Below are 17,401 nucleotides of genomic sequence, written 5' to 3' on the forward strand. Positions count from 1 at the left end.
TTCCTGAGGACCCTCAGAGCAAAAACCTCAGAGGCTCAACAGTGCACAAGGACAAGGGAAGGAATAATAAAATGGTTTTGTGGCGTGTGTAAGATAAGGCATAGTGGTGATTTGGGTGCCTTCAAAGATGCTTGCAGCTTTGGATAAAGATAGATATATTTCAATTTTTTATACTTCTTAAATCTATGATATAAAATATTATTGATAAGTATATCCTTTCAAGAGCTGAATGAGGCCCTTTTTGGTTTTGTATATCGTGAATATCTATTGCTAAATTGAGACAGTATTATTCAGGTTTTTTCTCTTTATAGTTGAAACCCTAAAAATACTCCTCACATAAATGTACAGATAGAAAAAGAGTGAGTCTATGGCAGTGTTGTCACTTGATTCTTTGAATTCCCCTAGGTACCAGCTAAAAATGACATTTTGGTCTCTCACTATGAATTATTTTTTTAATTTACTTTTTATTTATTTTCAGCATAACAGTATTCATTATTTTTGCACCACACCCAGTGCTCCATGCAATCCGTGCCCTCTATAATACCCACCACCTGGTTCCCCTAACCTCCCACCACCACCCCCCGCCACTTCAAAACCCTCAGATTGTTTTTCAGAGTCCATAGTCTCTCATGGTTCATCTTCCCTTTATAGGAAGAGGTTTCTAATTCCTTGCTTTGGATACCATCAAAGGACTTGATTTAGCTGGGGATGATAAATCATTAAAAATAATTAGGAGTGGCCATAACCCCACCCCCCTCTCCTATACCCCTGGGGATAAAAATACATTATATGTTTATTTAAAAATGGGCAGAAGATATGAACAGACACTTCTCCAATGAACACATACAAATGGCTATCAGACACATGAAAAAATGTTCATCATCACTAGCCATCATGGAGATTCAAATTAAAACCACATTGAGATACCACCTTATACCAGTTAGAATAGCCAAAATTAGCAAGACAGGAAACAACATGTGTTAGAGAGGATGTGGAAAAAGGGGAACCCTCTTCCACTGTTGGTGGGAATGCAAGTTGGTGCAACCACTTTGGAGAACAGTGTGGAGATTCCTCAAGAAATTAAAAATAGAGCTTCCCTATGACCCTGCAATTGCACTCCTGGGTATTTACCCCAAAGATACAGATGTAGTGAAAAGAAGGGCCATCTGTACCCCAGTGTTTATAGCAGCAATGGCCACGGTCGCCAAACTGTGGAAAGAACCAAGATGCCCTTCAACGGACAAATGGATAAGGAAGATGTGGTCCATATACACTATGGAGTATTATGCCTCCATCAGAAAGGATGAATACCCAACTTTTGTAGCAACATGGATGGGACTGGAAGAGATTATGCTGAGTGAAATAAGTCAAGCAGAGAGAGTCAATTATCATATGATTTCACTTATTTGTGGAGCATAACAAATAGCATGGAGGACATGGGGAGATAGAGAGGAGAAGGGAGTTGGGGGAAATTGGAAACGGAGGTGAACCATGAGAGACTATGGACTCTGAAAAACAATCTGAGGGGTTTGAAGTGGCGGGGGGTGGTGGTGGGAGGTTAGGGGAACCAGGTGGTGGGTATTATAGAGGGCACGGATTGCATGGAGCACTGGGTGTGATGCAAAAATAATGAATACTGTTATGCTGAAAATAAATAAAAAGTAAATTAAAAAAATAATTCATAGTGAGAGACCAAAATGTCATTTTTAGCTGGTACCTAGGGGAATTCAAAGAATCAAGTGAGCCAGGTGGTGAGTATTAAGGAGGGCACATATTGCATGGAGCACTGGGTGTGGTGCATAAACAATGAATTCCATTATACTGAAAAGAAATTAAATTTAAAAAAAAAAACTCTTCCTATAGAAAAATATGTGGACCACAAAATATTACTTTCAGTTGTTTTTTGGAGTCTAGAGATTTGTACACACAGTGTCAATGCTGTGTAAGATCTGAGGGGTGACCGAGAAGCCTCTGTCTTTATAAATTGGAACAAGAATGTTTATTACAGGGGAACTGGGACATGACAACCAGTGTGAACATATAATATATCCCTTGTAACACTATTTGTGGACCTTATGATTCAGAAGTGCTATCTCAAATCTTTCATGTCCCATGTGTATGTTGGGCACTTAAAGGCTTAGCCCCAGAAAACCCTGGGATTTCACCCAAAAGGACACATGTGACTAGTGTCTCCTGCTGTGAAAAGGAGCCCAGAGACCTTGTGTGGCTTGGGAATAACTAATATCTATCCCCACCCACCACTCTCCCATACCTTTAGTTCCAATACTCAGTGTTTAGGAGTTTAAAATTACAAAAGCCATTTCAATGTGATAATAAAACAACAAATTAAGTGACTGAAAAGTATTGTGGGGAAATTTTTAACCAAGAGAAACTCCATTTTAACGTGAGAGAAATCCCAAAGAACCTAAAGTCAAATTCTGAAGCACACTTTGTTCCCATTTAGGATAAATAAACATTCCTCATTGGTGGAGTCAGGTACATTCAGGTTTAGATTTGATTTGAGAGAGAGTTGATTTATTTTGTTTGACATTTTCCTTGTATATTTTCCTTTTTGTTACATAAGCGTGACAGCTGACCTTACTGCCAGATACCATGTTGAACATTTTTCCTGTAGTAATTCATTTATCCTAACATAAGTCCTATGAAGTAGGCACTGTTGTGATCACCTTATTTTGTAGACGAGGCACTAGGCTAAGAGGGTCAGCATCTTGCTGATGTGCCCACAAGTAGAAAGTACACAGCTGAGCTTGAACCCAGTAATCAGACCCTAAAGTTGGGTCCTTACACACTGCTTGCACTATTCAATGAATGAATACATTCTGCTTTGAAATACCTGGCACTTCAGGATCTAACACACAGTGTAAAACTTCCCAGTGAGGACTCTGATATGAGCTGGATCAGATTTGTAAAGTAATTTGAGAAGAGTAGACTTCCTTAAATGTTCTACTATTTCCTTTGGGAACAAAGTGTGTGCCTCTATGTTTTAAGATTCTTTTTTAGATCTGTAAGTAAAATTTCATGATTTGATCCTTAAGGTTTTGCATATTTCCGCTTACATCATTTCAATGTATTTTTGCTGCTGCTATTGTTCTGTTGACAATGGCATCATTTTTTTCATGATGTTGAATGGTATTCACAGGTTTATAAGAAAGTCATTGATGTTTACATGCTGATCTTATATTCAGCTACATAATGAGCTTTTATCAGTTCTGATACTTTTTTCCAGTAGATCATCATAGATTTTCTTGCCTTGACCAACTATCTATATGTTTTGACAATTCCATGGATTCATTTTTTTCTGACTGTTTTCTTCCAGCAAGCATCTTGTTTTTAACAAGATGTTTCCCTTTTTTTAATAGCCTTTATTGATTTGGAGAAGTGTTATGTTCACAGAAAAATTAAGCAGAGCATAGAGTCCCAATGTGCCTATAACCTCCACACGTGCACAGCCACCCACACCATCAACAGGCCACACTTGATGGGACATTGGTTATAATTGGTGAACTTAAACTGACACATCCTTATCACTCAAGGCCAGTAACTTACATTAGATTATACTCAGGTTGTACATTTGATGGGTTATGACAGATTCATAATGACAGGTATCCAGCATCATAGTCTCATACAGAAGAGTGTCCATGCCTGCAAATCCTCTGCACTCTGCATACTCCTTCTTTCCACCCCACCCCACAAAAACCTCGGATCTTTAACTGTCTCCATAATTTTGCATTTTCAGGGTGTCATATAGTTATAAACATATACTGTGGAGCTCTTCAAGTTGGCTTCTCTTATTTAGTAATATTTATGTAAGGTTCTTTCATGCCTTTTCATGGCTTACAGCTCATCTTTAAAGATCAATTCCTTAGAATTTTACAACTATATCTCATCTTCTGAAGATACCACACTTTCTTTTTCTGCTGACCTACTAAAGGACATCTTGATTGCTTCCAAATTTTGACAACTATGAATGAAATTGCCATAAACACCATGTACAGGTTTCATGCAAGCATGACTTCATCTCCTTTGTATAAATACCAAGAAACTCAGTTGATGGATTGTACAGTAAGACTATGTCTACTTTTATAAGAAACTGCTAAACCGTCTGCCAAAGTACCTTCCGCATCCCCACAGGCCATGAATGAGAGCTCCTGTTGCTCCACTTCCCCATCAACATCTGGTGTTGTCAATAAGTCATCTTTTTTGAAAAAGCAAAAGAAGTGGTGCCTGGGTGACTCAGTTGGTTAAGCAAAAGACTCTTGTCAGGTCATATCTGGATGATGAGATCCAGTCCCTGGTCATGCTACATGCTCACTGGGAAGTCTGTTGGAGATTCTGTCTTTCCCTCTGCCCTTCCCCAACCTCTCTAAAATAAATGGATAAATCTCACACACAAAAAAAAAATGTATCTTGCCATTTGCGACGACGTGGATGGAACTAGAGGGTATTATGCTGAGCGAAATAAGTCAATCGGAGAAAGACAATTATATGATCTCCCTGATATGAGGAAATGGAGATGCAATGTGGGGGGTCTGAGGGGTAGGAAAAGAATAAATGAAACAAGATGGGATCCGGAGGGAAACAAACCATAAGAGATTCTTAATCTCACAAAACAAACTGACTGTTGCTGGGCAGAGGGGGGTCGGGAGAGGGTGGTGGGGTTATAGACATTGGGGAGGGTGTGTGCTAAAGTGAGTGCTGTGAAGTGTGTAAACCTGGCGATTCACAGACCTGTACCCCTGGGCCTAATAATACATTATATGTTTATTAAAAAATATTTTTAACTTTTTAAAAAGGTAAATGAAGAAGAGAACTGGAGAGAAAGATGAAGAAAGTAGCTTGAGGATCATCACCCAGAAGAATTCAGTTAAGTCAGAAACTGAGATGTAAGCAGAGACCTTCACTGTCATTACCTCTCTTCTTTCTGACAAATCACCACCTCCAGACTTCCCTGATTGAGAGCACCACTTTGTTACTTTTTAATTCACATACCATTATGCTAGACCTACTGGCTTCCAGACTGAACAAGATGAAGCAAGTTTCTTACTTTCCGCAAGTTAGTTGACTCAACCATTAAACAGGAACCCTAATGGCTTATAGATTTAGAGCAAGGATTGAGGATGATACGTTATGTTTCCACATTCTCTGGCCATAGCTAGCAAGCAAAAATTAGTGCTATTCATTTTATTGCCACTATTATTATTGGCTACTGGAGGGTTTGCAACCAAATGACCTGTAGGGAGGACTACAATGGTATGTTTCCAGATATCATCAGCCCTCTCTTATTGTGATGACAGGATTTTTATTGCATGATATTTTACTTCGCTCAACCCGTGGCAACCACCATTTACTCTCTATTTCTATGAAATTGACTAGTTTAGGAACCTCATATTAGTGGAATCATACAGTATTTTCTCTCTTTACTAGCTTCTGTCCCTTAGTGCACTGTCCTCAAGGTTTACCCATGTTGTAGCACGTGACAGGCTTCCCTTGTTTTATATATCTGAATGTGAATAACCCCACATTACATATATGTACCACATTTCCTTTATCTATTCATCTGCCCATAAACCTTGGGTTCTTTCCCCTCTTGGTTATTGTGGATAATGCTGCTATAAACATGGGAATGCAAAAATGTGTTTGAGACTCTCCTTTCAATTATTTTGCACAGGGACTGAGAGGTGAACTCAACTGATCATATTAACTTTCCCTTTAATTTTTGGAGGGATTTAGAGGCTCTTTTCCTCAGAGGCTCCGTCGTTTTCCATTCCCACCTAAATGCACAAGGGTTCTTATTGCTCCACATCCCTACCAACATTTGTTCTCTCTCTCTCTCTCTCTTTCTTTTTACAGTAGCTGTCATGATGGGTGTGAAAAGCCCATATGATTTTGACATGAGATCTGAAACCCAGTATGGAAGCACTAGTGCCAAATAAACCTACATGTATCTCACTCCACCCACCATTCTGCTCCCACATCTCACAGAGTACAATGCAAACCCTACTTGATTTGGCCTATCCCATCTCTGCAATACAAACCCTTCTCTCTGCCACCATGCACTGTTGTATGTAGTATGTGATTCAGGGTAACCTAAGTATCTGATACTCCCATGAAACATGGTTTGTGCCCTCTCATCTCCCCTCATGCTGTGTCCTTGGAATCCCTCCTCCAGCCATTTCTTCCAGTCAGATTTCTATTTACCCTTGCATGGCTCTCCCATATGCTCCTCTGGATAACCAGAGTGACTTCCCTATGCCTTTAGTAAAAATTTCCAACACCTACCCTGTGTTTCCATAGAGCAAGATGCTCATAATTGGACACAGGCAGAGGAAGAGCCCCTGTGGGAAGCTCTATTGCCTGGATCCTGGTGATTCTGAGATGTGACCCTTCCAGGTGACAAGTAAAACTAAGAAGGAGCTTCATCTTCTCCATGTAGAGCCTGATTTGACTTGAAATATCTTGATATTTTTTAAACTTTATTTCTTCAGTGTTTGAAGATTCGTTGTTTATGCATCACACCCATTGCTCAATGCAATACGAGCCCACCACAAGGTTCATCCAACCCCCCACTCCCCTCCCCTCCAAAACCCAGATTTTTTCTGAGTCCACAGTCTCTCATGGTTCCTCTCCCCTCTCCAATTTCCCCCAATTCACTTATCCTTTCCTTCTCTTAATGTCCTCCTTGTTATTCCTTATGCTCCATAAGTAGTTGATATTTTTAAAAATATTAGCTTAGAATAGGAAAGTAGTATTAGGGAGGTAGTCTTCCTCTTCTCATTGTCTTCTCTTGGGATACAAAAACCACTCATTCCTCCCACTAGGGTCAGCAGTTCTTTATAGATCTGGGATATAAGCCCTTTGTCTATAGTGTCATTTGCAAATATCTTCTCCCATTCATGAGTTGCCTCTTTATTTCATTGACTGTTTCTTTGGCTGTGCAGGTTTTTAATCTTGACAAAGTCCCAAAAGTTTTCTTTGCTCTTTGAACAGGAACTTTGACCAAGTCATTGGGGTCTATGACACTGATGGATGGCGTGAGCACTCACTGAGGAAGCTAGGGCTGGAAGCCAGGGCTGTGGCCAGACCACATGTTTATTTGGGCAGCACCAAGGAGGCTGTCTAGGTATAAGTAGCCTAGGTTCCCCAGTCTCCTGATATAAGCTTCTAATTGCTCACCACTCACTAAAGCCGGGAACTTGAAGGAAAATACACCATGAAGCTATTCCTGAGTGTCCTACTGATCACTCTGGCTCTTTACTGCTATGAAGGTGAGTGCTATTTCTCATCAGACTGGCACCAGCCCTGGTGAGTACCCCTGTCTGAACTAGGTGACCTTAAGTGGCTTTACTCCTTTTCCTCTACTTGTGAACTAGCCTCCTGCCCCCACTCCCAACCCAGGGCTAATTTTGTGAGTTGCCAACACCCTGGAAGTTGTACAACAAATTATTACAGACAAATTTTAAGAATTTCCACTGAGGCCTCCCTCCTTATCTGTGATCTCTGTTTCAGAAGCAAGAGAACATAAATTTAGGTGTGAATCATGGCTCTGCCACTTATCAGACCTTTGACCTTCAACAAAATGCTTTATCTCTCCAAGTCCTTTGTCATGGTTGGGTTTGACAGATACCACAAGAGAAGCTATAGTAGTGGAGTGAGATTAAGTCTGTCATGGGTCTAGCTTTGGTGCTCCAGCCAGTATCTGGTACTTCCCAGACATAATCCTTCTCAGAGTTTTTCAGGTGCCAGTTGAGTCCACAGATTTTTCACTCATGGATTCAGACTCATAAAATGATACAGTTGGAAAGGTTTGGGGAAGGTTTTCACTTCCAGAAGAGCCAGTGTTCTTTTAATATTTGATAATGAATCTTCAAGGGGGCTCTGAAATATACAGCATTCACTGTATCTACTAGTGAATAGATTTCACTGTATCTACCAGTCCTCCTGGTTTTCTAGGAGTGATACCAGTATTTTGTAGTAGAACATGTTCATTCTGAGGGGTGGAATTTCTGCTTATCGTGATTAATTCTAGCCATCCATTCCACAATGTCTGCTTAACCTTGAGACTAACCCAACTCTTATTCAGTCTTTCTATTTCATCTGGCTTTCTAAACATCCTCTTACTTCCTCCTTTGCCTCTGATTTAAACCTCTCTCAAATTCTTTGCATGGTGTGACATCTGATCAGGGGTCAGATTAGATCCTGACAGGATACCTCCCTGGCTACAGCATGGTTACAAAGACATGAGGTGTAGAGAATCCACACTAGGAAAAGTGGTCACTTTAGGTCTCCACACAATTCCAGAGGGATCAGGAAAGAGCCCCATTCCCTGTCTCCCACCCTCTCTAAGGAATTCTGTACATCCATGCAAGAATAACAGAGCTAGCCATTGCTTTGTGTATGAGCTTTGAATGTGTTCAAACTGCTTACCTGGGAGTTTGTGTTTATATGCGTGTGTTTAGCTTTTTAACCATATCTGCATTCAATAACATAATCTTACTCTTTATTTTTTAATAGCAGATGATTTATTTTAACTTACTTTAAATAAACAAAGAAAATAAGTAGATTTTTAAAAATAAATAAATAAAAATAGAAGTTTAAATAAATATGAGTACAGGGACATCCATTAAGAGACCCTTTGCTGGAGATACCTAATAATTAACTAAATGAGAGGCCATTCCTAATGTTTGGCCTTCTGAGCTCTGAATTTTTTTATTATTATATTATGTTAGTCACCATACAGTATGACATTGGTTTTTGATATAGTTTTCCAAGATTCATTGTTTACATATAACACCCAGTGCTCCATGCAATACATGCCCTCCTTAATAACCATCACTGAGCCAATCCATCCCCCCACCCTACCCTCACCTCTAAAACCCTCAGTTTGTTTCTCAGAGTCCACAGTCTCTCATGGTTCATCTCCCCCTCCTCCATGCTATTCCTTATATTCCACGAGTAAGTGACACCGCATGATAATTGACTAGGCCGAGTGAAATAAGTCAAGCAGAGAAAGTCGGTCTTATTATTCTGTCTCAAAGTGGGATCTTCCACCATATAAAGAGTGTGACGTGATCTTCTCCAGATCAACCCACCCCTTCTCTGCTCTCGGGAAATACCTGACTCTACCATTCACTTAACAATTGATTACTAAAATCTCCTCTAACCCAAAATCCAAGACAAAAACAAGGTGTCATTCTATTCAGGTAAAACTTAATTATTTGAAATATAAAGAAAGTAAATTCCAGAAAACCAGGAGAGTCTTGGAAAGAAGGGAATGTGACTTTAAAAAGATAAAAACTGAACTAGGTATCAGTAAGCCTATATTCTCGTCCTAGATCCTCTGAGGGCTCTTCAATATGAAGTCACAGGTTCCCTGTTCACCCATTGTCATTGGTGCTATGGTGGGAAGGGATCATATGACCTTTCTATTCCTGTCTAGCTCTAACATCAGGAAACCATCGGGGAAAATTGACTTTCCTTATATTGATTATATTTCTTTTTCTTCACCAGCCAATGCAATCATCTGTCCAGACTTAGCAGTTGATATGGAAGGCTTCCTTCTTCAAGGAAAAACCATGTACAAGGAAACACTTGAGAATTATAACGCACCTCCAGAAATCATTGAGGCCAAGATGAAAGTGAAGGCCTGCACAGATGAAATGTCCCTTGTGTCCAAAATGCTAATTCAGAAGGCATTGGTAATTCCTTTCTTCTTTGTGTATAGAGGCTTCTGCTCAGCTAAGCAGCCAGGAAGGAAATAAAGGTGCTGCTCTGTCACGGGCACAGGTGGTGGAGGTAGTTGCCTCCCTGTTCACTGCTGATAGGATGACCAGTGGCCCCAGGGTGGCTGATATTATACCTGGGGAGGTATACAAAGGCTGAAGAGAAAACCTGGGAATGTTTTTCCTTCTCAGGTCACTTCCCTGGATATCAGGTTCCCCATAGTGTCCTGAGGAGGAGGATACCTGGGGCCCCAAGCAGTGATGTTGAAGGACCAAAGTCTGGCTGCCTCCTTACCTGGGAGCTTTCCTGAGGGCAAGATCCACCCCCCCCAAGTGGACATAGTCACAGGGGAATCCCAGGGGCATGTTGGGAGTGTTAGGGAGAGAGCTGGAAAGAAGGGAACTCAGACCTCTGTCAGCTTGGAGGGCAGATGGCTGGGCACTCTGCCAGCTTCTGCAGTCCAAGGCCTAACCCTCATATCTTAGCCTACTTCACCACTCCATGCCTACAACTCTCTCCCTTATCACACCCATGTCCAGAAAACGTCCTTCCACTATCTCCTGTAGTCACATGTGAGGGAGAAACACTTAAATTATGTATTCGTCTAGAAATAAGATACTTGAAGGTGTCTCTCAGCCCATCCACTGCTGGATTTAGGTCATGAGGTTCAGACACAAAGGCCCACAGGGACTGGGTGTTCAGTGCTGAGAAGACATGTGCAATCTAGTTGATTTTCCACACCCTGAATCTGGGACTCTCTTGAAAGCAGCATACCCAAAGTCCTCTCCCACCCCTATTCCAGTCTCTACCTCCATATCTCCACTGCAGTGAAAAATTGGAGTCCTTCCCCCTGGGATAGCAAAGAAAAGAGTCCTGGGCCGCTCCTCCTTCCGTTAGAAACTTGAGTCTTACTCTTGGGTCACCTCAGGCTTTAATTTGCCAGACTATGGAAATAGATTTTCCTGACTTGCTTCGTTGTTATATTATGTCAAGTGTATTTAGTTTACTATCCTCCCTGGTATCCTGTCTTGTGCCCACTCTACTTGCCTTTTGTTGGCTGAAACTTCACAGACAAGGTCTTGTGAGTAGAGTCTGGGTTAAGGTGTCATCCCCAGGAGCATCATGACTGAACTTCTCTCTCCTTTATCTGTTTCAGGGGAAAATCCTGGCGAAATGTCCAATAATGTGATAAACTAATACAACTGTCTTGCAATAATCACCTATTCTGGAAAATGTAAAGGTTTCAACATCTTGCTTCAATAAATCAGTTTCCCTGCACTTTTTTATTTATCTTGTTATTATCCCACAGTCTCTGGCCTTGAGTTGGGGTGTTCTTTGTCATGAGGTGGCCACTGGGTGTTGTCAATAGTAAATTTTGGAAAGCTAATGTCAAGTTACTCATGGCACTCTGGGGAGTAGGGACCACAAGAGGAAATACTTGCCCAAGAATCATCATGCATCACTTTTTAGATTTCCCATCACATGGCCATGAGTGAAAATGAAGTTTCGGAGTAATAAATGATACAAATATTCCTGCTATGGTTTTGTATGGAGGATACCCATGGCCTAACTGTCTGGCTAGTCACACGGTTCTCAACCAGAAGCACCACTAATAGTCTGTCCTTATCACAACCACAACCAACCTGCTCCATCCTGACACCTTCACTCTGGATTTGATCCTATGAATTCTCTAATATAATTTGTTTTCCATATACTTCTCAATTTTTAGTAAATCTCCAGGGTTCATCCTTAAGCTCTTTTTGAGTCTGCACCTGCGCATTGCTCATCAAGGTCCAGCCCACTCAACACCTCAAGCTAATGCTTCTCCCTAACATTTTCCTGAGAGCTCCAGACACAGCACCCAGCTGCCATCTGGAAAATTCCAATCAAGACTTCACAGTTACTTTAAAAGAAATGTAGAAAACTGTATGCACTGCCTACAGCAACCTGCTCTACCTTCCATGAGCCTCCCTTTTTCCCCAAGACCACAAGCAATAAGGCACCTGATGCAGAAAATTTGGATTAGGGGTACCTGTGTGTCTCAGTCAGTTAAGCATCTGCCTTCAGCTCAAGTCATGATCCCAGGGTCCTGGGATCAAGCCCCGCATCAGGCTCTCTGCTCATCAGGAGACTGATTCTCCCTCTCCCTGCCACTCTCCCTGCTTGCGCTCTCTCTCTCTTTCTCTCTCTCGCTCTCTGTCAAATAAATAAATAAAATCTTTTTTAAAAAAGAAAATTAGGATTAGTTTCCACTGGCTGCTGCAAAACACTATGATACGTTTAGTAGCCTACACCAATTTTTTCTCAATGCTTGAATGACAGAATCCAAAGTCTATAACACCTTCCTGAAATCATTGTGCTCCCTCTGGAAGGTTGAGGTGAAAATCTATTCATGGCTGCTGATAGGTGGAAACCAACATTCCTTGTCTTGTGTCCCATCACTCTGATCTCTGCCCTATGTGGTCCCATTCCCTTTTTCTTTTCTGTGTCTGTCAATCTCCCTCTATCTCCTTCATTTAAAATATATGGGGTTCTAGCTTTTTGAAAAATACCGGTGGTATTTTGATCAGAATGGCATTAAAAGTATAGATTGTTCTAGGCAGTATAGACATTTTAACAATGTTCATTCTTCTGATTCATGAGCATGGAATGGTCTTTCATCTTTTTTTTAATTTTTTATTTTTTTATAAACATATATTTTTTATCCCCAGGGGTACAGGTCTGTGAATCGCCAGGTTTACACACTTCACAGCACTCACCAAAGCACATACCCACCCCAATGTCCATAACCCCGCCCCTTTCTCCCCACCCCCCTTCCCCCAGCAACCCTCAGTTTGTTTTGTGAGATTAAGAGTCACTTGTGGTTTGTCTCCCTCCCAATCCCTTCTTGTTTCATTGATTCTTCTCCTACCCACTTAAGCCCCCATGTTGCATCACCACTTCCTCATATCAGGGAGATCATATAATAGTTGTCTTTCTCTGCTTGACTTATTTCGCTAAGCATGATACGCTCTAGTTCCATCCATGTTGTCACAAATGGCAAGATTTCATTTCTTTTGATGGCTGCATAGTATTCCATTGTGTATATATACCACATCTTATTTATCCTTTCATCTGTTGATGGACATCTAGGTTCTTTCCATAGTTTGGCTATTGTGGACATTGCTGCTATAAACATTCGGGTGCATGTGCCCCTTTGGATCACTACGTTTGTGTCTTTAGGGTAAATACCCAGTAGTGCAATTGCTGGGTCATAGGGCAGTTCTATTTTCAACATTTTGAGGAACCTCCATGCTGTTTTCCAGAGTGGCTGCACCAGCTTGCATTCCCACCAACAGTGTAGGAGGGTTCCCCTTTCTCCGCACCCTCGCCAGCATCTGTCATTTCCTGACTTGTTGATTTTAGCCATTCTGACTGGTGTGAGGTGATATCTCATTGTGGTTTTGATTTGTATTTCCCTGATGCCGAGTGCTATGGAGCACTCTTTCATGTGTCTGTTGGCCATCTGGATGTCTTCTTTGCAGAAATGTCTGTTCATGTCCTCTGCCCATTTCTTGATTGGATTATTTGTTCTTTGGGTGTGGAGTTTGCTAAGTTCTTTATAGATTCTGGACACTAGTCCTTTATCTGATATGTCGTTTGCAAATATCTTCTCCCATTCTGTCAGTTGTCTTTTGATTTTGTTAACTGTTTCCTTTGCTGTGCAAAAGCTTTTGATCTTGATGAAATCCCAATAGTTCATTTTTGCCCTTGTTTCCCTTGCCTTTGGCCATGTTCCTAGGAAGATGTTGCTGTGGCTGAGGTCGAAGAGGTTGCTGCCTGTGTTCTCCTCAAGGATTTTGATGGAATCCTTTCTCACATTGAGGTCCTTCATCCATTTTGAGTCTATTTTTGTGTGTGGTGTAAGGAAATGGTCCAATTTCATTTTTCTGCATGTGGCTGTCCAATTTTCCCAGCACCATTTATTGAAGAGGCTGTCTTTTTTCCATTGGACATTCTTTCCTGCTTTGTCAAAGATTAGTTGACCATAGAGTTGAGGGTCCCTATCTGGGCTCTCTACTCTTTTCCACTGCTCTATGTGTCTGTTTTTATGCCAGGAGGACATGGGGAGTTAGAGATAAGGGGGTTGGGGTAAATTGGAAGGGGAGGTAAATCATGAGAGACTATGGACTCTGAAAAACAATCTGAAGGGTTTGAAGTGTGGGGGGGTGGGAGGCCGGGGTACCAGGTGGTGGGTATTATAGAGGGCACGGATTGCATGGAGCACTGGGTGTGGTGAAAAAATAATGATACTGTTATGCTGAAAATAAATAAATGAAAACAAAAAAAAAAGCAACCTGTGCCCAGACTGCTCACCAGCCCCACCAGCACCAATATACAGATCTCTCTGCAGGTAGAATCCATGCAATCCTCATTTCTTCATCTCCATTTTCTTTAGGTGGCAGTAGCCCAGTGTCTGGGGCGTCAGTTGCCATGTGTTCATGGTGGGAGGAAGACAAGAATCTCCATGACACTCAGGGAACCCCCAGCATCACTGTGGTGGTCACCTTGAGACATTTTGGTTTTATGTTTTATTTTTATTTAAGTAATCTCTACACCCAATATGGAGATTAAGTAATCTCTACATCCAATATGTAGGGCTCAAACTCATGACCCTGAAATCAAGAGCTCCATGCTTTTCTCACTCAGCTTGCCAACCACCTCCTGCCTTGAGACCTTTCCTTAGCTACTACTGTAAACCACCAACCCTACTCCTTTTAGGGATACTCATTAGCTCCACTGTTATAAAACTAATAAACCAGGGTTTTCATATAGGAATATATTCCCTCATGAGCTGCTGCTAGAGAGTGCAAGGTGAGATAAAGCATGACTGCAAGGTCAGGGCTTGGAGGATAGAAGTTTATAAAGTATTTACTGCATGCAGAGTTTCTGTTTGAGATGACTTCTGCAAATACATAGCTATTACAACATTGTGAATATACTTAATGCAGTGGAGTTGTACATTTAAAAAGTTTGAATGGTAAATTTTATCTCATGTGTATTTTACCAAACACACACACACACTCCTCAGCCTATAGCTACCTGACACAGCAGAAAGATAGCTACATGGGAGCAGGGTCTAAAGTTCAATCTCCACTGAACATATTCCCCCAGAGTTGTTGACACCTTGAAGTCAAACAACATCTGGTGTCAACTCACTGTTTGAGTCACCTCCTAGATTCTTTGTTGACATATGCCTAATTTTCTAGAAACTTTGGTTCAACTCACAACTGTTTAACCAAGCATGAAGGATGGATGTATATAGAGTCTTTTGGCTTTGTTTCAAGGACTCTAATTGTTCCTCTGGTCATAGATTACTACTCTTTGCCCAAGGACAACTCCTCCAGTGGCTTCTCCCTGAATCCATCTTGCTCGCTATGAAAAGTCAACACTCTGAACACAAAGCTAAGCTTTTCCCATGGCTTATTTTAACCAAACCTTCAAAGGTCCACTGTTTCCTAGGATATGAAGTCTAATGTCTCCATTTGGAAATTAGTATATTGAGGCCTGTGTAATAATCAAAACCTCACATTGTTTCAAAATTAAGACTTCTCCTTTCTTTCACTCCTTTCCTATCACTTTTTCTCTCCCCACTACCAACCACAATTTCTGGAAGAGTTAGGGCCTAAAATGATGTGAGATAAGAGACAAGAAAGTTCCTAACGGATTCATATTCTTTTGCATATTCTTTTAGTGTAGATTCATATTCTTTTAGTGTAGATTCTCTGGGCCAGGCAACTCATTCTCCTGTGGATCCTTTCATGGTTCTTCAGAAAGCCCACATTACCAAAATCTCCTCATCTCCTCAGGTCTTACAACCATTCAAAGTAAAACAAAGAGCTCTGGAAAAATTAAAAATAAGACCTCTGGAAAAAAATAATAATGAGTTGGAAGACAAAGCAAAATGGTGGAACAAAAGTAATGTATATGTAGTAGAAGGGATTAAAAAATACAAATATGAGAGAATGGAAAAGCATGTTAAAGCACCAATCCGTGACACCCAACAAATAGGACTGCAGAATGAGACTGACCACAGTGGGAAGAAAACTATCATAGCAAAATGACATGCAATTTGTAGGAATGAAGAATACAAAATTGAATAACCCACTCACTCCTCACCTCAAAACACATTTCTGTGATTCTTTTGAACACCAATCAGAAGAAAGGTATTTCTTTCAGAAGGTAACACTAGGCCACCCGAGAATGGAGAATAAAAATTGATTCAACACAGGACTGGAAGACGCAAAGTTTAGGTTAAAAATTCAGAGGCTGCAACCTGGGATTTTATATGAAACCAACTATCACTTAACTATGAAGAAAATGTTCAACATCATTAGCCATTCAGGGAAATTCAAATCAAAACTACATTGAGATACCAACTTCCCCAATTAGAATGGCAAAAATTGACAAGGCAGGAAACAACAAATGTTGGAGAGGATGCAGAGAAAGAGGAACACTCTTACACTGTTGGTGGGAATGCAAGTTGGTAGAGCCACTTTGGAAAACAGTATGGAGGTTCCTCAAGAAGTTAAAAATGAGCTACCTTATGACCCAGCAATTGTACTATGGGGTATTTACCCCAAAGATACAGATGTAGTGAAAAGAAGGGCCACATGCACCCCAATGTTCATAGCAGCAATGTCCACAATTGCCAAACTGTGGAAGGAGACAAGATACCCTTCAACAGACAAAGGATAAAGAAGATGTGGTCCATATATACAATGGAATATTACTCAGCCATCAAAAGGATGATTACCCACCATTTGCATCAACATGGATGGAACTGGAGGGTATTATGCTAAGTGAAATACATCAAGCAGATAAAGTCAATTATCATATAGTTTCACTTATTTGTGGAACATGAGGAATAGCATGGAGGACATTAGAAGAAGGAAGGGAAAAATGAAGGGGAGGAAACCAGGGGGAAAGACAAACCATGAGAGACTATGGACTCCAGGAAATAAACCAAGGGTTTCACAGGGGAGTGGGTGGGGGATGGGTTAGCCCAGTGATGGATATTAAGGAGGGCATGTATTGCATGGGGCACTGGGTGTTGTATGCAAACAATAAATCGTGGAACACTACAAAAAACAAATGATGTACTGTATGGTGACTTACATAACGTAATAAAATTAAATTAAATAAATAAATAATTTGGGGAAGGCCCTGGGTGGTTCAGTCATTAAGTGTCTGCCTTTGGCTCAGGTCATGATCCAGGGGTCCTGGGATCAAGCCCCACATCATGGTCCCTGCTCAAGGAGAGGCCTGCTTCTCCCTTTCCCCTGCCACCCCCACCCCCCCCCCGCTTGTGTTCCCTCTCTCGCTGTCTCTCTCTCTGTCAAATAAATAAATAAAATCTTTTAAATAAATAAATTTTAAATGGATATTTTGGAAGTGCATATCTTCAAAAGTTTTATCTTCAGTGAGCTTTTTCTCAGAAGGTATGGGAAGATGTGCCTTACCAAAAAGAAGGAGTAGATAAGGAAAGATAAGGCATGGAATCCAGTCAACACAGGAAAAAAACTTTGATTTTTATGGATGAATCAGTAGAGAACAATTTAAAACAATATTAGAACATAGCAGAACCAGGAGACACAGTGAAAGAAGTAGAGAAGTATGA

General features: G+C 40.9%; 1 long non-coding RNA gene across 1 annotated transcript; it reads left to right on the forward strand.

Annotated features, from left to right (window-relative positions):
- Nucleotides 1-6,882: 6,882 nt before the first annotated feature.
- Nucleotides 6,883-11,019, forward strand: LOC309873101. Its single transcript, XR_014316186.1, has 3 exons — nucleotides 6,883-7,286; nucleotides 9,529-9,716; nucleotides 10,898-11,019. It is a non-coding gene; the product is annotated as an uncharacterized lncRNA (long non-coding RNA).
- The last annotated feature ends 6,382 nt before the right edge of the window (nucleotides 11,020-17,401 follow it).

Source organism: Mustela nivalis, assembly GCF_964662115.1.
Source record: "Mustela nivalis genome assembly, chromosome: 9".
Lineage (NCBI taxonomy): Eukaryota > Metazoa > Chordata > Mammalia > Carnivora > Mustelidae > Mustela > Mustela nivalis.